The 27,719-nt window shown below is 39.2% G+C and overlaps 1 protein-coding gene across 3 annotated transcripts in view; it reads right to left on the reverse strand.

Moving 5' to 3' along the window:
• Positions 1-27,719, reverse strand: part of BICC1 (BicC family RNA binding protein 1) — a 329,285-nt gene that overhangs the window by 96,010 nt on the left and 205,556 nt on the right. The gene's annotated exons all lie outside the window — the stretch shown is intronic.

Below are 27,719 nucleotides of genomic sequence, written 5' to 3' on the forward strand. Positions count from 1 at the left end.
CAAATGATAAGAAAGAGAAATAGCCTTGATATAGTTTGGATCTGTGTCCCCACAAAATCTCATTTTGAATTGTAGTCTCCAAAGTTGGAGGTTAGGCCTGGTGGGAGGTGATTGGATCATCGGGGTGGATCCTTCATGAATGGTTTAACACCATCCCTCTTGGTACTGTCATGACAACAATGAGTGAATTTTTGAGAGATCTGGTTGTTTAAAAGTGTGTAGCACCTCCTCTCTCTCATACTCTCTCTCTCCCTCTCTCTCTCTACCCTTGTCCTGCTCCTCCCATGTAAGACACCTGCTCCCACTTTGCCTTCTGCCATGAGTACAAGCTTCCTGAGGCCTCCCCAGAGGCAGATGCTGCCAAGCTTCCTATACAGCCTGTCGACCACGAGATAATTAAGCCTCTTTTCTTTAACAATTACTCAGTTTCATGTATTATTTTTTTTTTATTATTATAACAGAGCGAGAACAGACTAATACAGAAAACTGCTACCAGGAGTGGTACCTGAAAATGTGGAAGCAATGTTGGAACTGGGTAATAGGAACAGGTTCAAAGAGTATGGGGGGCTCAGGAGAAGACAGGAAGATGAGGGGGAAGATGGAGGAAAGTTTGGAACTTCCTAGAGACTTATTGAATGGTTGTAACTAAAATGCTCAGAGTGATATGGACAGTGAAGTTCCAGGCTGAGGAGATCTCAGATGGAGAGGAGGAACTTAGTGGGAACTCCAGTAGTCACTTTTGTTATGCTTTAGCAAAGAACTTGCCTGGATTGTTCTCCAGTAGGGATCTGTGGAACTTCGAACTTGAGAGAGATGATTTAGAGTATCCGGTAAAAAAAATTTCTAAGCAGCAAAACATTCAAGTAAATAGCCTAACTGCTTCTAATAACATATGCTCATAGGCATGAGCAAAGAGGTTATCTGAAATGGTACTCTTATTTAAAAAAGAAGCACAGCATAAAAGTTTAGGAAAATTTGCAGCCTGGTTATGTGTTAAAAAAGAAAAACCCATTTTCAAAGGAGGAATTCAAGCAGGCTGCAGGAATTTGCATAATCCCCCATCATAGACAGGGAGGCCTAGGAGGACTGAATGGTTTCTTGGGCAAGGCCAAGGGCCCTGCAACCCTGCACAGCCTTAAGACACTGCTCCTGGTATCCCTGCTGCTCCAGCTGCAGCCCTGACTCAAAGGAGCACAGGTACCACTCAGGACTCGGCTTCCGAAGGTGCAGGCTAGAAGCATTAGTGGTTTCCACATTGTGTTAAGATCGCAGGTACACGAATGAAAGACTGAGGCTTGGGAGCCTCTGCCTAGATTTTAGAGGATATATGAAAAAGCCTGGATGTCCAAGCAGAAGCCTGCTACAGGGGAAGAGACCTCACTGAGAACCTCTAATAGGGCAGTATGGAAGAGAAATGTGGGGTTGGGGCTCCCACACAGTCTCCACTGGGGCATTGCCTAGTGGAGCTGTGAGTAGAAGGATACCGTCCTCCAAACCCTGGAATGGTAAACCACTGGCAACTTGCACCCTGCACTGGAAAAGCCATAGGCACTCAATGCTATCCCATTACAGCAGCCACAGGGGTGAAACCCTGCAAGGCCACAGGAGTAGAGCTGCCTAAGACCTTGGGAGCCCACCTCTCATGCCAGTGTGCCCTGGATGTGGGACATGAAGTCAAAGGAGATTATTTTGGTTGGAGTTTTAAGATTCAATGACTGTCCTGCTGGGTTTCTGACTTGCACAGGGCTTGTAGCCCCCTTTTTTGCTGTTTGCTACCTTTTGGAACTGGAGTATTTTACCTAATGCCTACATCTTCATTGTATCTTGGAAGTAACTAACTTGTTTTTGATTTTACAGGCTCATGGGCAGAAGGGACTTGTCTCGTCTCAAATGAGACCTATAACTTTGGATATCTGAATTAATACTGGAATGAGTTAAGACTTGGGGGACTGTTGGGAAGGTATGATTGTATTTTGCAATGTGAGAAGGATATGAGATCTGGGGGGTCACGGGCAGAAAGATATGGCTTAAATTTGTGTCCTCACAAAACCTCATGTTGAATAGTAATCTCCAATGTTGGACGTGGGGCCTGGTGGGAGGCAACTGGACCACTGGATGGATCCTTCATGAATGCTTTAACAGCATCCCCCTTGGTACTGTCATCACAATAGTGAGTGAGTTATTGCAAGATGTGGTTGTTTAAAAGTGTGTAGCACCTCTGCCTCTTTCACTCTCTTCATCCTGCTCCTGTCATGTAAGATGCCTGCTACCATGTGGCCTTCACCATGAGTAAAAGCTCCCTGAGGCCTCCCCAGAAGGAGATGCCACTATACTTTCTGTAAAACCTGTGGAATCCTGAGCCAATTAAATCTCTTTTCTTTATAAATTACCCGGTCTCAGGTATTTCTTTAAAGCAGTGAGAGAACAAACACAAGCCTTATTGCTGATATGAAGAAAGTTTTAGTGATCTGGATAGAAAATGAAAGAAACCACAACAAAGCCTAATCCAGAGCAAAGTCCTAAATCTCTTCAATTCTCTGAAGGCCGAGAGAGGTAAGGAAGCTAAAGAAGAAAAGCTGGAGGCTAAGACAGACAGGTTCATAAAGTTTAAGAAAAGATGCCATCTCCATAACTTTAAAATGCAAAGTGAAGCAGCAAGTGCTGATGTAGAAGCTGTAGCAAGTTATCCAGAAGATCTAGCTAAGAAAATTGATGGTGACTACAACCGATTTTCAATGCAGACAAAACAGCCTTCTGTTTGGGGAAAAAAAAGGTGTCATCTAGAACTTTCCTAGCTAGAAAGGAGAAGTCAATGTCTGGCTTCAAAGCTTTGAAAGACAGACTGATGCTCTTGACAGGGGTTAATGCAGCTGGTGACTGTAAGTCGAAGCCAATGCTCATTTACTATTCCCAAAATCCCAGGATCTTCAAGAATTATGCTAAATCTACTCTGTCTGTTCCCTATAAATGTAACGAAGTCTGGATAACAGCACATGTGTCTGCAGTATGATTTGCTGAATATTTTAAGCCCACTGTTGAGACTTACTGCTCAGAAAAAAAAAAGATTCCTTCTTTAAATATTAAAATAACAAACAAAGTATTAGTGCTCATTGACAATGAACCTGGTCACCAAAGAGGTCTGATGAAGATGTACAAAATATTGCTTTCATGCCTGCAATGAACAATATTCATTCTGTACCCCGTGGATATAGGAGTAATTATGACTTTCAAGTATTATTATTATTTAAGAAACGTATTTTGTAGGCTCATGCCTGTAATCCCAGCACTTTGGGAGGCCGAGGTGGGCAGATCACGACGTCAGGAGATCGAGACCATCCTGGCTAACGCGGTGAAACCCCGTCTCTACTAAAAATACAAAAAATTAGCCGGGCGTGGTGGCAGGCACTGGTAGTCCCAGCTACTCGGGAAGCTGAGGCAGGAGAATGGCGTGAACCCGGGAGGTGGAGCTTGCAGTGAGCCGAGATCGGGCCACTGCACTCCAGTCTAGGCAACAAAGCGAGACTCTGTCTCAAAAAAAATAAAAAAGAAAGAAATACATTCTGTAAGGCTATAGCTGACACAGTTATTCCTCTGATGGATCTCAGCAAAGTAAACTGAAAATCTCTGGAAAGGATGTATTATTCTAGATCTCATTAAGGAAATTCACGATTCATAGGAGGAGGTCAAAATAGCAATTATAATGGGAGTTTGGAAGAAGTTGATTTCAACTCTCATGGATGACCTTGAGGGAGTTCAAGATTTCAATAAAGAGAGTAACTGCAGTTGTGGTGAAAACAGCAAGAGAATTGTAATTAGAAGTTGATCCTAAAGATATAAATGAATTTCTATAATCTCAGGATAAAACTTAGTGGATGAGACATTGCTTCTAATGGATAAGCAAAGAACATGCGTTCTTCGTCTTATGATAAAGATGCTATGAAGATTGTTGAAACGAAAACCAAAAATGTACAATACTATATAAACTTAGTTGATAAAGCAGTGGCTGAGTTTCAGAGGACTGATGTCAATTGTGACATCACATGCTCTGCTCTACTCTGCTAGAACTAGAATTTTATCCAAGTTCTACTCTGGATAAAATGCGATAGCATCACATGCTACAGAGAAATCTCTCATGGAAGGAAGAGTCCACTGATGGGGCAAACTTCATTGTTGACTTTTATAAGAAATTGCCACAGCCATCTTAACCTTCAGCAACCATCATTCTGATCAGTCAGTAAGACCCTCCACCAGCAAAAAGATTATGACTCTCTGAAAGCTCAGATGATCACTAGCAGTTTTTAGCAAAAAAGATTTTTAAAGTACGTACATTTTTTAAAGACATAATGCTTTTGCATACTTTTATCAACTACCACGTAATGTAAACACAACTTTTATATGCATTGGTAAACTAAAAATGTGTGTGACTCACTTTATTGTGATACTTGCTTTATTGCAGTGGTCTAGAACCAAACCTACAATGTCTCTAAGGTATGTCTGTACTTGATTAAGAAGAAGCTGTTAACTGACATTAATCAGGTTTGCTGCTAAAGGAATATAAATCCAGTTTCTAAAGATTACATTTTCAATACAAAAAGAAATCTACTTTTTTGGACAACTTTGCCAGGAATCCTTTTGTAATTCTTAAGTATGAACTGCTGCCTCCCTCCACCCTACTTTTTTTTTTCGAGACAAGATCTTGCTCTGTCACCCAGGCTGGAGAACAGTGGCATGATCTTGGCTTACTGTAGCCCCAGCTTCCCAGGTTTAAGTGATCCCTCTGCCTCAGCCTCCCAAGTAGCTGGGACTACAGGCACACACCACCACACTCCACTAATTTCTATATTTTTAGTAGAAATGGGGTTGCACTATGGTACACAGGCTGGTCTCGAATTCCTGGGCTCAAGTGATCTGCCCACCTCAGCCTCCCAAAGTGCTGGGATTATAGCGTGAGTCGTTGTGCTCAGCCTGAAAACTATTTTTTAACTTAACAATCTGGTTAGAGACTTTGGATACTTATGCACTAAGCTTTCTCAAAGAGAATTAAATGAATAAAATATGACTAAAAACTGAGAATTTCAATCATATATATATTATTCTTACTGTCCCCTAGAAAATTCCATTTTCTATGGTATAGTTTTCTTTGTAAAGAAAAGAGCAACACTGAATTCTATCATTTTTTAAAGGCTAACGTTAACATTAGTGAGACAAAGTTACAAAGTTCTGTAAAATAAGCATCTATGCTTACTTTTTAATCAACTCCCTACATTTCTAAAGCAACTTCATGTTTCCTCAATCTTCCATCCACATACATACCCCTCCTCCTTCTGGATTCAAAAGTCTGCCAAATTCTAGGAGGGAAAAGTTTCATTTTGCATAACAACAGCCTATACATCTGAATTTCACTGGGGTAAACTTCTTCCTTTGTATGTAGATTAAAAGCTATTTCCCATCAACTGTGTATGCAACCTTAGGAAGCGACTGCAGAACATTCCACAGTAATAGATACATTTTTAAGATGATCACACACAAAAAATGGGCGGAGACCAATTCCAGTCACTCCCAAATAAAACACAACCAGCTGATTTCCTTTCAGTATGTAAGTAATAGACAGGATGGATGGGGGCTGAACAGCTGTCTCCTATTTGTGCATGACATATAACAGCAACATTAGTTGTTGAAATCAGAAAGACTTCACAATTAAAGTGCTCAAAAATATACATGTGATACTGGAATATACAACGGCAGTGCCAGGGTCCTATTCTAGAAGCTCTAAGCACTATGAAGATGATGGGCTGCCCAGATAGATGAACTGTAGGTGCAGATCCAAGCCAAAGAACCTACAAGTTAATGGAAACATAAGAAGTTTCTTTAACTTCTCTAAGCCTGTTCTTGACTTTGAGATGGGATGCTCATCTGACTGAATTGCTATTCAGAAGAATGAGACAAATTATAAGACATGTAAAATCCAACAGCTGACTAGCTGGGTGTTCAATAAATTATAGTAGTTTTCACTATTATTATTATTATTAAAACTGGTTAAATGATTAAATCCACTGTGGGTAGTCTTATCTGAATGAAAATGCACATTCTTATCTGGTCTCACTTTTAACATTTTAACTTTTCCCATTCAAGGTTGCAGACAATTTTAAATGACAAGGGAAGAGGTTAGATGATTGAATTTTCAGTATATTTGAATATAATTAAAATTACATTGCAAAAGAAATAGATTCTAATCCCTTGTGGATATAAGAAAGACAGCAGATAAATTTTTTAATAGCTAAATTTTTTAAGTGAAATGGCCTTAACAATCAACATTAAAGTTGGTCTCCAAGTTCCCCAATTGTAAAGGAAACATTATAAAGTGTGCAACCGTTCCCCACAAAGCTCTTCAGAAACATTAATCAAAAGAATAAGGCAATTTTTAAAGAACTTACTTCATCATAAAAAAAATTATTGCCTTTTCCCTGAAAACATGATTCTGGAAAACCAACAGCCTATGGGATGTCTCCCTCAGACACTGCTGGTAGTAATACTAGCATTCCAGGTTGTTTAACATGGCCTGAGGTGGCCAGGAAGTCATCTTGGATGAGATGAGGATCCACAGGCTCACCATCTGAAAAATTCAAGAAGACCAGCAAGTAAACCATGTGGATTTGTTTGTAAAATAAGCAAACCTACAGACAAAAACACACGCCATGTAATTACAAAAATACATATTTCTGCCTTCTGATATGGTATGTTCATGCTAGTGGTGAAATACAGTTCCGCATTGCTCCTCTCCCCTCTTAAAAGACTGATAGGTGAAAGAGAGGGTAACTTCACAAACAAGGATGGAGACTAGATGATGCATACTTGAAAAAAGCACAACGAGGACCACAGTCAAGACAGAGGTAGAGAGATAATTTGATATTTTTAAATGCTTGCTGAATTACATCTGGACAGAGTCTGTAGTTGGGGACTGTAGTAGGGCAGGGGTCGCAAGGAAGTGGAAGTCACAGATGGAAGAATCAGGCTAAGCAAAACCTCACTGCATCCTTACACATTTAAGAGTCTGCCACAAATGTACATGTCTTGTGTGGTCCATATTTTCAAGAGGGTGTTCCAAAAGGAAATAAAATGCATTTTGTGCATGTTATTATGCCAGTAGTGCACAATGATATGTTCACTCTAGTAGTGAAATACAGTTCCGCATTGTTCCTCTCCCCTCTTAAAAGACTGATAGGTGAAGGAGAGGATAACTTTGCAAACAAGGATGGAAACTAGATGATCCATACTTGAAAGAAGCACATACTTGAATTATGCACAGTAATGCATAGCAACATGCACAGAACAGGAAAGTAAGCCACACTTTAAAACAAGGCAGAAATGCCTAGATGAAATTCTCCCAAAATCCACCCCTACAAAATTGCCATAGGAGACTCCAGATTCCCGCTGTAAATGGGGAGGTAGGTGTATCAGTTTACACCTTCATCAGACAGGTGTCTAACCTCAAATGAGACACTGGGCTGCCAAGGGAGGGAACAGACAGCCAGGACAGGCAGTGAGATCCTCAGGAACTCTATCTGCTTTCATCTCTTGAACTTTCTTCTCACCCAGGCTCCACCAAGATAAGTAACCAGAAGTGCAAGGAAAATAGAGACGTGAAGGTGCAGTACCTGCTTCACCGGGACCGGGGCAACCAGGGCTCTGGGCAGATGTGTTCTGGTGACTGCCAGTCTGTAAGCCAAAGTGTCCACATCTTGAAGTCACCAACTGAACGTGCAACTGGTTCAGGGGCTGTTGACAGGGCAAGTAGGGCTGAGCATAAATAACCACTGGGGCAGAGCTAAAAGCCAGGAACAGAGTGAAATGGCTGGAAGAATGAAGAACATTCCTTATGACTCCAAGGAATCCTGTGCATAGTCCTGAGATGGTACAGGTCACAACTTTTAATGTTCTGGAACTGTAAGATGACCTAGTTGTTCATTGGAGTGGGCTGGGGAAAGCAGCCAGGGAAAGGGTCAGATCAATTCTAATTTAAGTATTTGTATATGTGCAAAATTACACACACACACACACACAGTTCTTTCATCCAATCATCCAACTGAATTTCTCTGAGAATAGCTTGATTTCCCCCTTTGTAAAGAGCCATGAGATTATATAATAACTACAGATTATGTAACTAGGAAGTTATGAAGTTCTTAGATTATGTAACATCTAAGAATCATGGATGCATTTATTTTCTTTCGACCTATGATGTAATTCTCACTGGAGAACATGCATAAGTTATGAGGTGTTTGGACATGTAACATTTCAAAACTGGCTAGCAAGAGCACTAATCGGCTGTTACATAAGGCATTCTTCCATACATGAAATTCAATTACTTTGAATTGAACATTAGCTTGGCTGCTCAAAGTCTTAAGGTCACATCGAATCTCACAAACTAGTCACGTTGACACTATTTCCATCTTACTTGGTTGTAACTCATTAACAAGTTTCTTTTTGCTTGTTTAAAGAATCTAATTTAATTTTGTTAGACACTCCTAAAGATGCTGAGAAATGCCAAATTGTGAGAGTAATTACACATAAGCGACCCATAAACCCAGCTGTAAACTGCACTTTGTCACAATCCAGACCACTTGACCTCTTTTTTTAAGCTGTCATTCCTTCTGTGGCTACAACCTCCTACCAACACAATCTTGAATGCCCTCAACCCCACACACAACAAGCTAGAGAACACCTAATAAGTTCTCTAGTTTATTATGACTCCAGCTCCTGCCCTCTCTAGCTTCCCTGCTGGCTTGAATTCTCCCTGTGCCATCACAACCTTCAGCTGATCATTTCATCTTTTTAGCAAACACTCTCAAATTCCCAGTCCTCAGGCTTTCTGCCATACTTGTCTCACCAAAGATAACCCCTCTCCATTTTCTCCACTTTTGAGTGACCAAAGAACTAGAAAAAGGCATAGGACTATCTTAAGAAACTCAACGACAAGTTCATACCATGCAGCCTCAGCTGGATATTCAGTTCATCTTGGCAAGTTTTTAATTTTTTTCTATGCATTTTCCATAAGCAGCTGTTCTGAACACTCCCTAGTTTCTTTGAGTCTCCAATCCATCCCCTTATTCTCCCAGGAGATGACTTTATCTCCAAATAGACTGAGGAAAATAGAGAGAATTTACACTGAATTTTCTCCAGTTTACATCAAATATATGATTATTTTTATCTGTCTCACCCCTTCTTCCCAAACTCAGGAAAATACATTCAAATTAGTTTTAACAAATATTTATTGAGGACCCGCTACAAGCTAAGCATTTTACTGGACATGTGTCTGGCAGAATCAACAGCCTTCATCATTAAGTCTGTGACCATAATTAGCAGAACCTAAAGAGGACTAGAAACCAGAAATTGATATCAGTTATTTCAATAAAATGAGCAAAGTGTCAGTGGAAGAACTCACAAAGTGAGGTGAACAAGCCCAAAACTAGTTAACCACAGCCTTAACACCTGTTACCTTAAATCTACCCCTGCAAGGGGTTGCTCCTGGTTAAACACCACTTTTTAATTTCCTCTACTGTCAATCTACACTTCCTCAGTTTAGAAGCTCACTCAAATAAGCTCCCTTTATTCTTAAAGGAAACAAAAACAAAACTATAAAATAAACTTATTTCACCTCAACCCACTGATGCACCAAGAAACTACCCTATCTATTACCGTCTTCTTTCACAGGTAGGTACCCTTAAGTATTAGTGGCTGCTTCTTCCTTTTCTGGTCACTGTCGTCTAGATTATTATTTCTAAAACTGCTCTCTCAGAGATCGCTAATGTGATCAGGACCTAATTTTATTTCCCTGTATATGAGATTTTCTATCCACAGAGGTGAATATTTTCTGATTAAAAAATACATGTTCCTAAGAATTCAAATGTTTTATTATTACTTAATTCATGTGACTGATGAAAACACTGTAAAGTGATTATACGGATTCTCCAAACTTTATTAAATAGTAAACAAACAATATGTATTCTCCCAACTTATTTTAGTGGAATTAAGAATCTCTAAATAATAGACGATAGGGGGAAAAAAATCAATAAACACTATTCATTCTCCTGTAGAATAATGTTCAAAATAGATCACAGGGCTAAGGAAAGCCAGGACTTCATTTCCTAAGAGAATGTAATGGACAGGACCACCCCAGTGCAGGCGTCTTTTCAGTGACGCATCTGTTCCAACTGCTGAAGAACTCAGGTATGACTGCTCATGGAAACCGGATGGATTCACTGCTTCCTTTACTTATGAGCAATTTTCTTGCCATTATTCTATTAAACTCCATCAAGTGCCGAGTGTTCAAAGATCTGGATGCAAATGTGATCATGAAGAATCACACGAAAAGAATGAAATTCTAAAGCTTATTACCATCAAGTAAATATTTCAGAATCCCCATGGAGCATACTTAACAACTATATTGTTAGTAACGGAAATATTTTTCCTAACTTGGCTCAAGTCATTAACCATGACTTTCAGGAGAGTACAATCTGACAGAAACAATCATATGGCTGGGTCCTTTCCCTTGTGATCTATCATCAATGCTCCTTAACCTGGCAAGAGCCACATCGTAGTTGCCGATAGCCTGAGAATCTTAAGCCACCTGGATGACATCCAGGTGAAGGAGCTCAGGGCTCCTGGCCTGCTCACATGCTGAAAATTATTTTTCCTGACTTGCTAAAATCATGGATTTCTAGACCCTCTCTTTCTTCTTGCTCCTCCCCATGGCGTATATTTTTCTTTTTGTTGACAACAATCTAATGTGCCTGGAAACTGCCTCGAGTGTCGATGTTCCACTTGGGATCACTGTAATACTTTTGCAGATGGTTTGGAGCATTTTTTTTTTCTCAAAACAAGCCACGAACTCTAAAGCATTTTGCCATATTCCTGCACTGATACATAAAATACACTTGAGATGACTGCAGTCATTTTTTCACTAGACAGCAGTCATTAATTAACCTGGGAAAGAATCCCAATTCCATTTTTCCATGGCATAATAATTACCCCAATTATCCAACATACCCGTCTTAGTTTGGGTTCCCCCAAAAGTCACCTTGAGATAAGAATTTGGGTGAGTGTGGCACAGTGGATTGGGGAGGTGATCCCACGGAGCATAAGTTAGGAAGTGAGGAAAGCCTGACTGAATAGAGAGAAAAACCATGGGAGGGGGTGGTATGGAGCATTCCTGCTGGGGGTCAACATCCCCAGGATGTTCTGAAAAGTCATAAATAATGTGCTTCAGAATTGTCCCACAAAGAGAAGGGGAAAATGGGGATTTGTTTTCTGACTCCAGCCCTTCACTGGGTAAAGGCTGTACTTCGAGGCAGCTCTGCAGCAAGGTAAGTTTCCACAGGGCTGACATAGTGCTCCGGCAGAGAAGCACAGACCAGGCCCTTGAGATGGAAAGCTGTTGGCATGCATGGGAGATGTCCACTGTGGGTGAACTCACAGATGGGCCAAGACCATATCAAAAGTACCTGCTACAGCAGCCCACCACCCAATTCCTTGCTCTTATCAAGTTACCATGTCCTGCTGACTCATCTTTCAAAAAAAGACTCTCTGATCCTCCTGTCATCAAATACGATCTACTATACTCATCTTTCAGTATTTTAACCCCTTCCTACTCATTATCTCCTGTGTCCACCCCAAACCCCAGGATTTTCGCTGTCTGTAGATGAGTTCTCACAAGGTCACTGGCTGTCACTGATCTCCTCTACCTGTCCAACCTTATTGGCCACCAACACTTCGAATACTTTCCCTTTCAAGAAACAGCCTCCTCTCTTCCTGTAACACATAATGATTCTCCCCAGCTCTCAGCCTTTCCCATACAGAATGCCCCAGCCTTTCGAGATCCACACTAGAAATTATCAATACTTAAGGAATAGTTTCCTTAGCTGTGACTTGCAGTCTTCTCCTCCTCTACTCTAGTCTTGATGGCAAACAATGCCATTTTAAAGATTTATTTAAAGCAAGTAGGGCCAGAATCCCCAGGCAAACTCTAAGTATCCAAACGGCAGAGACTGAGATAAATGTTTCTTTCTTAAATTCCTCCAACACTCACTCTAGTGCCCACTAATCAAAGACCATCAGGAACACTCTTGTTAGTAAAAACATTGAGCTTTCATTCACTTACTACAGCAAGACAGAGTATACCAAAGTAATTGGAGAATTTTAAGAAACTGGTGGATACTTAGGACACAATTTCAGTTTGTTTTGGGTGATTCCAAGAAAGGTTTAAGAAACTAAAGGCCAGGTTTGGATTGGGAGCTGTCAGGAAGTAGGGACAATTCATTGATTATCTTGGCAAATTTAATCTAGAAAAAAGAGGATTAAAGCTGAGTTGGAGTCATCATCTGTAAAGAAGCAGCAATCATTCATGTCAGTCATAAGAGAGGGATGTTTAATTACGTTTGTGGTTGGAGAGGGTCTTTGTCTCAGTCTTGTTTCAGACATACTCAAGAAGTAGGCTTGTCTGATTATTTATATTCTGCAAGAGGTATTTATGTTCAGTTGGGAACACTGTGGCCTGTCAGCTGCCAGGGCCATTTTTCAATTTCTCAAAAGTTATTCAAAAGATACCAGAATAACTTAAATAACTGTTGAATTAATTTCGAATTTATCCTAAATCTAATGATAATATAAACTTTAACTCATAATTTATCACTCTAACTTTCTGGCAGGCACTGCGAACATGGAAAGGAATAAGACATATTGGTCTTTGACATAGGTCCATGAGCTCAAAGTCCAAAGAAAAGGCAAATGTCTTGGCTGATGCAATACAAGCATGAAAACTACCCAAATGTAAGTATGAATAAGGTGCTGAGCTGGTGCAAGAAACAGAGTGTTAGGCTCCATCTGGAGGCGTGTGTGAAGCTTTCCAGGAAGACATGCCACCTGGGATGGATGTGTGAGGATGAGTGGGAGTTGGCCAGCTGGAAAAGGGAGGGTGGAAGATGCCCTTCCACAGTAGACACAACCCAGGTAAAGGTGTAAAGTAGCATAATGAGTTGAGGAACAAAATATAAATCAATGTTGCTGGAGAAACTTTATTCAAAGCACTCAAAAATATTTCCAGGATATTTTTTAATGTAAGGTGCTATTTTGGCACCTCTTAAATTGCACAACACAGAAGGTGAATTTTGTTCTCAGTTAATTAAACTGAGTGTTAAAGAGAAAGTAAATCATACCAAAAGCTAAACACTTTTACATATGGATCCCATTCTAGAAATGGTGACAAAGTAGAAATGGAACATGAGCCAATTCAAAATAACATACTGAAGTTGATATGTCCTTCCCTTGAATATAATGGATTAAAATAAATTCAGAAATTTTACCCTAAAATTGGAATTCAAATCCCAACACATGGAAATAAAACCAAACAACGTATTGTATCATCTTTCTGTTATACCAAGAAAACTCAGAAATTCAATGACTATTGTATAATAAAGTAATTTTCATATCAGGGCAAACATGCACGTACACACGCACCATATGCGTGTGCATGTGCACACACACACACACACACATTTCCATGCTATTAATATTGAGGACCTAGTCTTTAGATAATTTATTTTGGAAATCCAATGGCCTTAATGTTAATACATACTTGTCTATAGTCCTTCAAAAATTAACACATTATTAGTATTTAAGGTCAATTCATTTCATTCTAATTTGAAATAGAAATTATCCAACAATTACTTGTAAATAAGCATTGGTGGCAAGGAAGGAACAGTTTGGGCAAGACAATTAAACAGTAGAAAAAAACAATGTGAAAGTCTAATTTTACTAGGAAATAAAAATGAAAAAGTGCTACAGTCTGAATGTTTACATCCCCACAAAATTCCTATGTTGAAACCTACCCCTAATGCTAACAGTATTAAGATGTGGGGACTTTGGAAGGTAATTATGTCATAAGGGCTCCATCCTCCTAAATAGCATCAGAGCCCTTATAAAAGTGATGTGAGGGAAGTTTTTTGCCCCTTTTACCATGTGAAGACATAGAAGGTGCCACCTATGAGGAACAGGCCCTCTCTGACACCAAATCGGCCAGCACCTTGATCTTGGACTTCCCAGTCTCCAGAACTGGAAGCAATAAATTTCTGTTGTTTACAAATTACTCAGGTTAAGGTATTTTGGTATAGTAGCCAAAATGAACTAAGACAACAACTCACTAAAATAGGGAAAGAAAATGAATAAACCAACAAAAGGGAAGGGCAAACAATTCACAGAGTGATATAAATAAGTGTTCCACAAACAGATTAAAAGATGCTCAACTTTTCTATTAAGAAAGTGCATATGACAACATGAGGTTTTTTTTTTTTTTTTTTTTTTTTCACTATTTAGACTGACCTAGGACAGGAAAGCACAGTATTGGCTAAGAGGAGTGAGAACAATTGTTTCTCTTTCCAGAATCCAGCCCCTGCCTAGTAGGAGTTCAACAGTCATTTGAAAGGACAAGGTGACAGTCCTAAAAAATATTGAAGTTACTCATATCCTGCAGCCTAAAAATTCTCCTTGAAAGAATTTATGCAACATACAAAATGTGTAAAAGTAGGCAAATAAATTTGAAATTCATTGTAGACAAAAGAGAAAACAACCCAATGTCATCATATCTGTTGAAATGTATATTACAGCCATATCTTACATACACATGCAATGGTATTTCATGCAGCTACAAAAATAATGGTATTACTGTTTACGTGCTTATATAGAAGTTCTCTGGTTATTTTTTAAGAAGAAAAATCCAATGGTAGAAATGTGTGTGTAGAATAATCCCTTTTTAATAAGTGAGTTAATACATAACTATTTGCATAGATCACAGAGCCAAAAACACGCATATGCTGTGTTCTCATTTTATTTTTATTTCAGGCAGAATTTATTTTGCTTTAGGAGTAATTTCTGGCAACAAGATATAAAGGGAATGTAACTCCTCATTCCTGAAATCTCTCCAATATCTTTTGATAAGAATGTCAGTGCCAAGGTTGCATAAAAATGTAATAATAAACCACAAGCCATACTTTAATGGCATAAAAATGACTTTGGAAAAAATGAAGATGCCACTATCTTCTTTTTTTTTTTAGCTAATGAGAAATGCGACACGGTGGCTTCAATATTGTTTACAACTGTAAAATGCCTTCATGAAAATAATTTAATTGCCCCTGACAGGCCTGATAGATGTCCTTGAATTCTGTCCAGCCATGCCATGACTGACAGAACAGAGGAAAACCAGGAAAAGGTCACACATGGTTTGAGAAACCACCAAAATGTGGTGTCCATCTCCTGGCCGAGACAGGAATTTACAGCACCATTGTGGTGTTCAAAAACTGTCAGAAACCTTAGGAATTGTCACAGTTATCACAACTACACATTCCAGCAAAGAAGAATGGAAGACAGAGGCAACATGAACCGGAAGGGTAGAAGGTCTGTCCGCCAGCACTGAAGCAGGCACAAAGGCATAACGTGAAACACTTCATGGAGAATAAAAAAACAGTTGAAGTTGCACAAGTCAACTATACAATTCAACACTGATTGCAAACTGGCTTTTAAAATGTTTAGACCTATCACCCTACTATGTTTTATCTCTTTTACCAAAATTCTGTTAGTTCACCTATTTTGTTACATATGTATTTTCTTCCTTCTGTAGTCACATTAAACTATATTCTAGTGCGAATGCTACAAAAAAGGAAGCCAGGTAATTGAGGCACCAGGCTGCATGAACTGTTCTAATGGGAATCCAGTGTTATGAAGACACTATGGATTCTAATGGGAATCCAGTGCTATGCTATCCTGATAATAAGCCCACTCCTCTAGTTCAGCATTTCTCAACCTTGAGCTACTGGCATTTTGTGCTAGATGATTTTGTGTTGAGGGGCTGTCTTCTGCAGGGTAGGATGTTTAGCAGCATCCCTTGGCTCTACCCTCTAGATGCCAGTAGCACCCTCTCCCAGCTGTAACAACGAAAAATGTCTCCAGATATTGCCACATGATCCACGTGGAATGAAATCACCTCAGGTGGAGAACCACCATTCCAGAAGAAAGTTTATAAATCCCAGTAACATCCTTAATGGGTCTCAAAAAAGGAGTAAAGGAAAGAAAGGTACCATGAAGAACAACAATAATAAAAATAAATGTAAGCTGAACATTTTTAAAAGACGACATCCAGCACACTTCTAAAAGTCAGGAAAGGAATTACCCAAGAATGCCTTTCTTTTTGAAGAAGATACTTAAGAACCAAATATAGTTTAAGTCTGAGTTTTCTTAAATAAATGTGTTAGTAAATCTTTATTTTTGTGTGTGACCAGACACTCATCATTAGCACTTATGTGCTTGCTTCTTACAGAACGGACAAGATTACCATGTCTTGAATTTTGAAACCAAGGTTTATATCCAAACTACATCACTTACAATTTAGTGGCCTTCAACAAATTATATCATCTTTCACATTGGTTATTAATATATATAATGAGGACAATAACACTCCTTCATGCGGGTTACTGTAAGGACTAAAAGACATTACAACAGGCAACTATTATAAAGTCTATTACAAAACAGATAAATAATCAATATTTTCTCCTTTCCTCCTCATACAGTTTAACAGGTAAGAAAAGAACTGCAGACAGAAGGGATCCTGGGACATCACTATAGGCAGGAGGACATAAAACATCTGTTCTGGAAACAGGAAGATTGAGGGAGAAAGAGCCCAAGAAAGCAGAGAGCAGGAGTCACAGAGTCACGCAAGCTAAGAAAAATCCAGACGCGGTCCAGTCGTCACCTGGTGTTGAATAACTGGGTGTGTTTTATTGTTTAATTCAGCCATTTTCCTCACTTTCCTTTTTTAAAATTTTATAAAATTTTTGATTGTTTCTTAAGAGATTTTGTGGTGCTTTTAATTGTATACATTAAGGAGTTATTCTTGATCATACAATATTATCTTTGCATACAGTATATTTTAAAATGCTGATACAAATGCTGTGTCCAGTATCTATGACTATTTTTTTAAATATAGACTTTATTTTTCAGGGCAGTTTCTGGCTCACAGCAAAATCAAGTGGAAAGTACAGAGAATTCCCACACGCCGCTTTCTATACATGGGCACAGCCTCCCCGGGTACTGTCAACATCACATCAACTTCAAAACCTGTTCTATGGGCTTGACAAATGTATAATGACGTATATTCACCACTGTAAATCATACGGAATAATTTCACTGCCCTACGAATGCTCTGTGCTCTGTTTCCCTCCCACTAAGTCCCTGATAATCACTGATCTTTTTACTGTCACCAAAGTTTTGCTTTTTCTACAATGACATAGAGTTGAAATCATAAAGTATGCAGTCTTTCCAGACTGGCTTTTTTCACTTAGATTGAAAATAGAATCCTCCATGCCCTTTCACAGTTTGATAGCTCATATCTTTTTAGCATTGAATAATATTTCATTGTGTCAATGTACCACATTTATTCATTCATCTACTGAAGGACATCTTGGTTGTTTCCAAGTTTTGATAATTACGAATAAAGCTGCTATAACCATCTGTTCCATGTGCAGGTTTTTGTGCAGACATAAGTTTTCAACTCCCCTGGGTAAATGCTAAGGAGTGAGACAGCTGCATCATATGGTAATAGCATGTTTAAGTCTACAAGAAACTGCAAAACCATCTTCCAAAGTAGCTGTACCAGTTTGCATTCTCACCAAGAATGAATGAGAGTTCCTACGGCTCCACATCCTCACCAGCATTTGGTGTTGTCAGTGTTTGGGATTTCAACCATTCTAACAGGTAAGTAGGGATATCTCACTGTTCTAATTTGCAACTCTAATGATACATGATGTTGAGGCTCTTTTCACATGCTTATTTGCCATCTGTATATCTTCTCTGGTGAGGTGTCTGTTAAGATCTTTGATCCACTTTTAAAAACAGATTGCTTTCTTATTGTTAGGTTTTGAAAGTTCTTGGTATATTTTTGAGTAAAAGTTCTCCATCAGATGGTCTTTTGCAAATATTTTCTCTCCATCTCTGGCTTGTCTTTCTGTTGATGTTTTCACTTTTTTACTTACTTTCTCACCTCTCTATTCCACTGAAAATTTGTTTCTTTTCTAAGTTACGGGAAAATATCTTTTCAAAAAAAAAAAAAGAAAGAAAACTACCAGATATATTTGCTTATTTAGGCTTGAGAAGATAACTGAAAAGCTGAGACCATTTTCCTCTCTGACCCTGGTACAGGGGAGAGAGAAAAAAGATTGGAAAGAACAGCTAGTTTGCAGCAGTTATAAGATAAGAAAACAAGCCAATACCTGGGGCCTTCAGAAGAGAAGAAGGCAGAACTAGCTGGAGATCAAGAAATGAACCCAAGCTCAGGTCCTCAGTCTTGCTAATAGGTCACCAAACATGAGCTGTCTCACCTATAAAATGATGTGTGCACTGCGTGTCTGTGAGTGTGAGAAAATATGTATTCAAAAAGGATCTCAAATGTGCATATTTGGCAGTATCCACAAATACAGTTATTCATGTAGAAAGATACGCATTGAAAAACTGAATATTTAAAAATACAGTCTTTGTATAAACTTTTTATTGTTTAAGTATACTGGAATCTTCAAGAACTGGAATGGCCCAGGTCTCTGTTCTCCTCTGAGTGGTCCTATTTAGACCATGCTCTCTCTAGCCACAGTGATTATTAGTACATTGCATACAACTTACTCAACTCTTGGGGTGAATTTCTACTTTGGGCCCTCAATTAGCATTCACCAAGTGATGATCTTAATAATATATACCAAAGTTTTAAGTACAAAATAATCTGGTTAGGCACAGAGGTTCATGCCTGTAATCCCAATACTTTGGGAGGCTGAGGAGGGAGGATAGCCTGAGCCCAGGAGTTTGAGACCAGCCTGGGTAATGCAGCGAGACCCTATCTTCACAAAAATGTAAACATTAGCCAGGTGTGGTGGCTTGCACCTGTAGTACCAGCTACTTGGGAGGCTGAAGTGAGAGGATCACTCGAGCCATGGAGGCCACGGCTGCACTGAGCTATGATCACGCCACTGCACTCCAGCCTGGGCAAAGGAGCAAGTCCCTGTCTCAAAAACAAGAACAACAACAACAACAAAACCACACATTTTTCTACTCAGAAGAAATACAAAGGTCCTCAGGTATGTCACAAACAATACTTTCAAATATTTAAACCACACATACAGAAAAAACCACACACACGCACATAAAAGAAAACCAACACAACAAGCAATTTAAAACATATTCTGGGCTTATTTTCCTTCCAAACTCATTTTTTCAAAGTTGTTTAACTTAATAACCTCTCTGCCTAAGGAAATAACACATGGCATGAAATATCAAGGTAAAATTCAGAGGCAAGCACTTTTCAAAAATGTACACACCTTTGAGTGGTTTTGTCTTTTTAAACTGTAAAATCCAATTTCCCCTGAAAAAAGAGGTGTTGTCTATAAGGCATGCTAACCTCAGCCTACCTTCAAATCTCTGTAATCTCCAAGGACTGAGACAGTATGAAACTGGACTGAGTATCATCAGCTAATCTTGGCAATGGTTGCTGAAGAGATATTATTATACATCATGGAACTTCCTGGAATAGGGAAAAGCACCATGAAAGGAATTTTCTCACCCATGTATGGGTATGAAAGGGCATTTGAGTACAGTGATTTGGAGTTCTGGAAACAAACAGACCTGAATTTGGGTTTGAGGTCTGCTACGTACCAACTGGAAAACTAGGGGCAAGTTAATCTACCTTTTCCAGCTTTAGTTTCTTCATCTGAAAAATGAAAATACTACCACCTCACTCATAGAGATGCTCTGATAATTTGAAAAGAATATCTACATAAAATATTTAACATGGTGCCTAACCTCAATGGGTTTCAACAAATGGTAGGACCCGCTTATATAACTGCTAATTATGTAAATAAATACTAATTAAAATAACCACAAACAAAACAACTACAGTCTGGAGGTCTACCAAGAGGCTGTGTTTTGTTAAGTCTCATTTAAAAGCCTACTGAGAATGGCACCAGAGTTTCACTCATTCAGGTGTCCTGTGACGGACAATGGTCAGGTCGTTGTCCCTAAGTTTCCTTCCACTTCCCTCATTAGTGGAGGCAGTCATCATTAGGACTATTCAGAACCACTAAAGAAGGTTTAGTCACAATCATGTCCCACATTTCTTTACTTAAGGGGTCTACAGGGAAGATATCAGTGTGTATAATTTTCATAACAGTGATTATCACTCACATGGGAAGGCAATAATTCTAAATCTTGTTCCTACATGACACACCTTAGGGATATACATTCCCATCTGTATTAGTGGTTCCACTGTTTCCATGATTGAGTTGAGGGCTCAATCTACAAACACTTACTGAGTGCCAACTATCAACTGGTTACAGTGTTAGGGACGCAGTGATTCACAAAATCCACATGCTCCTTACCCTTTGGAGAGCTGACCACCTAGCACCGTGTTCTACAACCTTTCATTATCATCCATTTTATATCAAGACCTACTAACATATTTGTGCACAGGTGTATGTTTGCACATAAACAGAGATGCATATAAAAGTTTTACTAAACAATACCCTTACTGGCGAGGCGCGGTGGCTCATGCCTGTAATCCCAGCACTTTGGGAGGCCGAGACGGGTGGATCACGAGGTCAGCAGATCGAGACCATCCTGGCTAACACGGTAAAACCCCATCTCTACTAAAAAATACAAAAAAACTAGCCAGGTGCGGTAGCGGGTGCCTGTACTCCCAGCTACTCAGGAGGCTGAGCCAGGAGAATGGCGTGAACCCGGGAGGTGGAGCTTGCAGTGAGCCGAGATCGCACCAATGCATTCCAGCCTGGTGACAGAGAGAGACTCCACCTCAAAAAAAAAGAAAAAAAAAACAAAAACAAAAACAAAACAAAAAAATACCCTACTGAAATAAGTCAGGTACAGAAAGACAAATACTGCATGTTCTCACTCATATGTGGAAGAGAAAAAAGTTGATCTCACAGAAGTAGAGAACAGAACAATGATTACTAGAGGCTGGGAAAGCTGTGGTGTGGGAGGGTGGTATAGGGAAAGGTTAGTTAACTGATACAAAGGAAAGATCTAGATTGGAATAATAAGTCCTAGTGTTCTATAGCACTGTAGGTTTACTACAGTTAAATATAATTTATTATATATTTTCAAATAGCTAGAAGAGGATTTTAATGTTCCCAACACAAATAATAATAAATGTTGGAGGTGATTGATATGTTAATGACCCTGCTTGTGATATAGGAGCTAAGAGAAAACCACTTAGGCAGATAGTGAGGGTAAGGAAGTCCTCAGTAAGATTTTCCTTTTCATGAAAGCAGCCCCCAAATCATTTTCTTGTCTAACAAAGAGCAGCCAGTAAAATCGAGCTGCAAACATAGACAAGCAAGCTGGAAGCTTGCATGGGTGAATGCTGGCAGCTGTGTCACTAGGAAAAGATCACCTGGGGGCTAGGTAGGTCCAACATGGCAGCTCCATCTTCCCCTTTCCTTGTCAACCACGTGCACAGAAAGGAGCAAGGAACATAGCACAAGCCAAGCAGAGACCCTATTTGCATAATAAAAGATTAGGGTCAGGTGGCCAGCTTCTTCACCTGCTATGTCACACCTGGTCCAACCAATATTTGGGCCCTATGTAAATCAGACACCATCTCTTCAAGCCTGTCTATAAAATCCAGTGCACTCTACTGCAGGCTGGAAGTTCCACTTGGGCACCCCTCTCTCTCGCAGGACAGGGAGCTGTTCTCCTTTCTCTTTCTTTTGCCTGTTAAAACTCCACTGTTAACCTCACTCCATGTGTGTCCGTGTCCTTGATTTCCTTGGCATGAGGCAATGAACCTCAAGAATTTACCCCACACTGCTTCACCTGGAGCATTACATCTGGTATACATGTTTTGAAATATCATACTGTAATCTATAAATATGTAAATCAATTAAATATTGGCCAGGCATGGTGGCTCACACCTGTAATCCCAGCACTTTGGGAGGCCACAGCGGGCATATCACTTGAGGTCAGGATTTCAAGACCAGCCTGGCCAACACGGTGAAACCCTGTCTCTACTAAAAATACAAAAAAATAATTAGCTGGCTAGGTGCGGTGGCTCACGCCTGTAATCCCAGCAGTTTGGGAGGCCGAAGCGGGTGGAATACCTGAGGTCGGGAGTTCGAGACCAGTCTGACCAACATGGAGAAACCCTGTCTCTACTAAAAACACAAAATTAGCCGGGCGTGGTGGTGGGTGCCTTGTAATCCCAGCTACTCTGGAGGCTGTGCCAGGACAATCGCTTGAACCCGGGAGGTGGAGGTTGCAGTGAGCCAAGATTGTGCCACTGCACTCCAGCCTGGGCAACAAGAGCAAAACTCCATCTCAAAAAAAAATAATAATAATAATTAGCTGGGCGTGGTAGTGTGTGCCTGTAGTCCCAGCTACTGAGGAGGCTGAGGCAGGAGAACTGCTTGAACCCAGGAGGCAGAGGTTGCAGGGAGGTGAAATTGCACTACTTTGCTCCAGCCTGGGTGACAGAGTGAGATTCTGTCTCAAAAAATACAAAATAAAAGTAATTTTAAAACAAACAATGCCCTTACACTCTATTTTTTTAACCTAGTTGGGTTATTTTACTACTGGCTGCGACCCACTAACCTAACACCTGACACACGAATAGGCTGCAACCCACCATTGGAAACACTTTGGTCCAGCATGCCATGCCCTGTCATGCATTTTCCCTGCCCTCAGCCCTTTAAGTGCAACTATGTTAAAGCCCTCAACTAATTAGTTCACTATGAACACCCAAAAAAAGTGTAAGTATACTCAACAAAACATTTTCTTCTGGAAAAAACAAAATGAACTGTCTACTATATTTCTCATGCTAACATTTTCTATTAGATATCTACTTGTTCTGATGGGTGCAGCACACCAACATGGCACAAGTATACATATGTAACAAACCTGCACTTTATGCACACGTACCCTACAACTGAAAGTATAATAATAATAAATAAATTTAAAAAAAAAAAAGAAAAAAAAAATAGATATCTACTTGTTCTGATAAAATGTAACCAAAAACAATAAAAACTCACGGAATTCTAAAGATTCTTTTGTTGATTCTGGGAGGAAGAGAATGGCTAAACATGGTGCCAAATTGCCTCCAAACCAGGAAACATCAAGCAACCCACTCAATGCCTCTCATTCCTGCTAGTCCTGGGGTTTCATAAGTCATCATGCAACTTGTAGGGATTAGTTCCTATCACTTGGTTGAACTCTGCAATAAACCTTCATTCATGTGGACCTCAGTTATTTGAAATTTGGCTTAAAAACTTTAAACAATTTTTTACTCACTGTTTTAGTCTGTTTTTATAGTGCAATAAAGAAACACCTGAGATTGGGTAATTTATAAAGGAAAGAGCTTTAATTGACCCACAGTTCTGCATGCCTGGGGAGGCCTCAGGAAACTTACAATCATGGTGGAAGGGAAAGCAGGCACATCTTACATAGCAGCAAGGGACAGAGAGCGTGGGAAGGAAGAACTGTCAACAGTTTTAAACTCATTAGATCTTGTGAGAACTCATTCACTATCATGAGAACAGTGTGGAATTAAACCACCCCCATGATCCAATCACCTCCCACCAGATCGCTCCCTTAACACATGGGGATAAAGTGGATTACAATTCGAGATGAGATCTGGGTGGGGACCCAGAGCCAATCCATATCATTTATCGTTTACCTTCGCCAGTCTAAGAAGAGACTGATAAGCAGATTAAGAGGAAAAGATGACTGTGAGAAAAATGTTTACCTGTTTAAGAAAACAAACTTATCTAGCATCATGAAGCTCACAACACAATATACCAGTGTGATAAATTCTCATTACAAATCATTTTTATCTATTTCTTAAAGCAGATCTGGCAGGACTTCTATTTGGCAAAACAATCAAATTTGTTAAGAATGCAATTTGTACTTTAATGAAGCTGCATTTATTTTAAAATACTAAGGCTATGATTCAGAATAGCATGTTAAAAATTTTAATGAGTGCTTGAAGTTATTCTGTTGGTAAGGGTGTATGGTATTAAACACCTTAATCCTTAAATACTGGTTTCACAGGCACAAACCTCAAATTTTTCAATATAAAGGAGACTGCTCTAGTATTCTCATTCTAAGAGTTGGAATCAGTTAGATTTTTTATCCACTCAAAATAAATTTACTTTATACAGAAGAAATACCAAATAATGCTTTTTCTTAATTGTGACGCTCTTTAAGACAATTCTACGTTCACCGATTTAAATGTCCATTATACTGAACCTTAAATGCTCAGTTCTCTCCAGGGCTAATGCGGATTCAACCTTCCAATAATTTCCAATACTCTAGAGATGTTTTTAAAAATTCTAGGGCAAGGCCTTGAAAAATTACCAATTGGGTACAATGTTCACTATCTGTGTAACAGTAACACTAAAAGCCCAATCTCCACCAGTATGCAATAAACCCATGTAAAAAAACATGCACATGTACCCCGAATCTAAAATTTAAAAAAGTTTAAATAATTCTATAGTTCCTTAGTTTATATCACAAAACATGCACTTACCTAAAATGCCCTGTGCACATGAAAATATTTCTATTACTTTTTCCCCCACTATATTCCATCTAGAATACAGTCACAGAAGAATGAAAGGGGAGTGAAAGGTAAGAAAAGTGAGATAAGAAAGGGAGGAGGGAAGGGAATGGACAAAAATTAGATGGTCTTTTATCCAACATTTAGCACAGGCACAGAACAACGAGGTTGTCATCACTCTAAACTAATCCACGTTAACTGACTACAAAGATGATAGAACAATGAAATTAATGCATCCATAAAAATGTAGTTCTATAGATGCCAAGATGGGCCATATCCAGAAGTGACTGTAGAAGGACTCTGCCTGTTTCTCAGTAGTGGTTACCCACTGCCTTCAGAACACGTGGTCTTCTTAGTGACTAAATCATGATATTTCCAAGTCAGATGGTGAGATTTGTGTTTCCTCACAAATCTCAGCCTGACCATAAGAACAAGCAGTGAAACTTGTTAAATATAGCAGCTCCCAGTACCAGCCTCAGAACTACTGAGCCAGCATCTTTAAAGGAGAAGAATCTGAACTCGCTAACTGATGGCAAATTCAGGCTGTTGGCTGCTTTTCTTGCCAGGCAGCTTCCTACCAGCTCTTCAAGCAAGTGAGCCGTACGGCCACTCAAACAGCAGTTCTGGATATAGGATTAATGGCTCAAAAAATAAAGTTTAGACAGAGCTGTGGAAGCTAATTTAGGAAACACAGGACTAAATTCCAGTAAGGTAAAGAAGGGGGCAAACTGGTAACAGTGGCTATGAAAAATGTTTGTCTAGGCTCAAATATTTAGCCAACACACATTTTAGAAACTCAAAAGTGACATGCAACACAAACCTATGGCTGTACTGTCTCTCTAGCACAGCCTGGGGATTATGTGTATATTCCAAAGTTTCACATCACCATGGGATTTTGAATGTAATTATCACCCAAAACATGGCATGGGTCCCTAAATACATTTATATTCTTGGGTCTCCTGAATAATAATAGTCTGGAATGAAAAAGCATTAAATACCAACAATTCCTCCCTCTACAACACTCAGGGGTGAGAAGGAACGGCCACATCAGATGAAAGAGCAAATAATTACCTTCTAACATTCCTCCTGCCATTTTCAATTCACATGTATTAAATACAAATTTTGGTCCAAAAATTGCATCTCTGAAGTGCATCATTTAAAAAATAATATAGGTATACACATACCAGGGATATTAGCCAAGAACTGATTCAGCAGCTGTGTGCTTAAATGATAAGAACAACTCAAGTAAATTCTGAACAGTAAATTCCTCTGAGGCAAACTTCTGATTCTCTCTCTTCCGTGTTCTCTTTAAGTGCATTCTGTGCATCATATAGTAGTATATACATCCAAAACACTTCATAAATAATACAAAATAAAATGATGCCTGTAGATCCAGGCCTGAAGGGATCAATTCTTAGGCACAATTCCAAAGGTTAATTTTAACCATGTGGAAATTATGTCAAATGCTGTAGAATGTACTGCTGAAATATTCTTAATTCCAAAGCAACACATATAATCAAAATGTGCAATATAGTTGGCCATTCTGAATGGGTTAAGTGCCAATGACAAGAAACCAATGAATAAAATCTATTCATTTCCGTATTTTCTGAAATGTCTAATGCTGTCACCACATTTTGAACAAAAACTAATCAGTTCTCAGTTTCTCAGGATAATGGCATAGGGGAGAGGAAAACAACAGCATGGATACTGCAAGAGAATAAGACATAAAAAGTTATCTGGAATTGTTTTAATGTTCACGTTTCCTTGGGGATTTTCTTCGGAGACTGATTAAGTTGCATTTTTATTAGGCTAGTAATAAAGCTAATTTTATTCTTTAAGTAAAAATGCCTGACAATAGGGAAAGAATATTTAGTCTACATTCAAGTTCCAATTTACTCAAGTAGTAGGACAGAAATTTTTAAATGCTGCAAATAGCTAGATAATCCATGAACGGCAGTTTCTTCTTCTGCATAATGAGTACAAAACATTCCAACATACCACAAAAATTATTGAAGATTAAGTAAGAATATATTCTACAGCACTTGAGAAATACCGGTTTATACAAAGATACAGAATTGCACTTGCAAATTCACCATGTCTTCTTATGATTGTTTAGCATATAAGTTCCCAATTCCTTGCCGCCCATGATAACAATTAAAAAGGTAACAAGGCTGGGTGCGGTGGCTCACACCTGTAATCCCAACACTTTGAAAGATCAAGGCAGGAGAGTTGCTTGAACTCAGGAGTTCAAGATCAGCCTGAGCAACACATAGTGAAACTCCGTCTCTACAAAAAATGCAAACATTAGCCAAGCATGGTGGTGTGTGCCTATAGTCCCAGCTACTTGAGTCTGTGGTGGGAGGATAGCTTGAGCCTGGGAGGGTAAGGCTGCAGTCAGCCATGATCATGCCACTGCACTCCAGCCTGGGTGACAGAGTGAGACCCTGTCTCAAAACAACAACAACAAAAAGTAACAAGATAGGAGTTTCTATAGGAATTCCTGTCAATTCAAGTCCAGCTAACAACACTCACTAAATAACTAAAATAATTTTTATTCCATGTGATGAGTTAACTCTAACAAAATGCAATTAAAAGAAGGCAAACTGGACTGAAGTAAGAAAGGAAACTGAGAAATCTTGCAATGTTATCATTTAGCAGTAAATCATGGGGAAAAGGGGCAGCAAATATGAAACTAAACAGCAACAATAAGAAAGCCAGACCATGATGGATAATGTTCAGACTGCAATTATTTTTTAATTGTTTGATGGTATTTGTCATTATATCCTGACAACTACCTGCATCTGTATTCTTCTAATGCAATATACTCAACAAAGTTTGTTGAGACTAAGGTCATATTTTAAAAACTATCCATAAAAATATATACTAGCAGGTCACATTTGAAAATACTATGTAATCCAGGGAGAAAACTAAGGAGGCATTTTCATTTCTGAACATCTATACATTGGGTAGTGTCCCATAGGGTAAAACCAGGCAAGGGAAACACTCAGCCTAAAAGGGAAATCTAATGAGTTCTTTGCTGTCTGACAGATGAAGACAAGCAGCACTCGAGACCTGA

The sequence above is a fragment of the Chlorocebus sabaeus genome, chromosome 9, assembly GCF_047675955.1.
Source record: "Chlorocebus sabaeus isolate Y175 chromosome 9, mChlSab1.0.hap1, whole genome shotgun sequence".
NCBI classification, from domain to species: domain Eukaryota; kingdom Metazoa; phylum Chordata; class Mammalia; order Primates; family Cercopithecidae; genus Chlorocebus; species Chlorocebus sabaeus.